Here is a 1,560-nt window from a genome sequence, read left to right as displayed (position 1 = left end):
GAGTCACTTCCCCTCTCCATTTTCTCTGCTTCTCTGAAGTCTGCTGTCTTCCTCCAGCCCCCAGCCCCTTCCCACCCACCCCCCACCCCCATTATACACATTCGCAAGTGCAGGGTTTTGTGGCAGGGTGGAATGGGAGGGGTCTTGATAGTCAGGGTTCTTTATGTAGGTAGGAGGCCCTGTGGGGGGCAAAGGGTTAACGCACCCAGCTGCTAAGTGAAAGGTAAGGGGTTCAGGTCTACCTAGCATCTGCTCTGAGGAAAGGCCTGGCGGTCTGCTCCTGAGAAGTCCTCCACTGAAACCCCTCCGAGCACAGCCCTACCCTGGCTCTCGAGCAGAGCCGACCCCACAGCAGGGCAGCCGGTGTGGGTTTGGGTTTGGGGTACTGGAGGTCAAGTCCAGTCAGGTTCCATTAGGAAGTAAACAACAGCGGGGGTTAGCCCTTGTTGAAGCCAAAGTACGAGGGGGGATGCCCGGAATGTGTTTTTCTACCGAATCTTTCAATGCACCGTGGAAGGAGACACGTCAGGACAGCGGCTCAGTCTGGTGGGGGTTTCCATGGTGAGAGAGAAACTCGGAGGGTGGCCCTCTCCACCAGCAGCCGCAGTGTGCGTGCCCACCTCCCGCATGCCTAGACCCCCGGCCGGAATACTACCTTGTGTTAGCGTTAGGAATAGGGGCTCAGCTCTAGGACCCTGTCCCCCAAGTGGACAGCTCAAACGGGCTCACAAAAACAACTGTACCGTCTGCATTTCTGACGCAAAGTCATGACATGAAGAGCCAATGGATGACGGAGGCTGGGGTTTTATAGGACCTATTCTTCTCCTGTAACCAGCTTCAACCAGGGCCTAGCTGAGACAAAATTTTAAAAAGAGGGAACTGCTTTTTTCCTAGCTCTCTTGGCATCTCTCCGAGGCTGTTGTGAACCTGTGTGTCCCCTGGAGGGTCATCATACTGCAAGAAGAGTTGCTTTAACCAACCACCTGAAAGGGCAACCCGGAGGCCAGGTGTAACCATCGGCCAGCTTTCATGGGCAGGGAAACAAGGGGCTGTCTCCTCGGTGAGACGGTTGGTGGACGTTAGTCACTTCTGTTGGTTTAGCCTATGGAATTTACAATCCCGCGTGGCAAAATGCATTGAAAAAAATCTTCCCAGAAGGTAGAGGTCTAATTCTGGTTTGCTGTGTTTTAAAATATTTGCCTAAGGTTTCTGTCATAGAGAAGTGATTTTGAACCCAAACACCTTTAAAAAGAGTGCTTTTGCAGTTGTTGTTTTAGAAAAACAAGCAAAGCTGCGTCACAAGACTGACAGTTGTACTGTTTTCTCTTTTTTTGCCACAGATCAAAGGTTCCCAAAATTACCCCTCCTCAAGGTAACTTGATAGATTGTTCTTTTTTTTTTTCTTTGAAATTTCCCTTTAGGAATTTGGAACTTCAGTGTCTTCTTTTTCTTTTAACTTTAAAGATACTAAATTTTCATGGTTTTACTTTGCCAGATGTGTGTGTACGTATTCAAAGCAATGAAGCGATTTCAAGCCATACAACCACAGGGGTGGACACC

Source organism: Echinops telfairi, unplaced genomic scaffold (genome assembly GCF_000313985.2).
Source record: "Echinops telfairi isolate 266 unplaced genomic scaffold, ASM31398v2 ScPeMD7_2186;HRSCAF=2738, whole genome shotgun sequence".
NCBI lineage: Eukaryota > Metazoa > Chordata > Mammalia > Afrosoricida > Tenrecidae > Echinops > Echinops telfairi.
The sequence above is the reverse complement of the archived record's forward strand: the minus strand, read 5'-3'. Positions refer to the sequence as shown.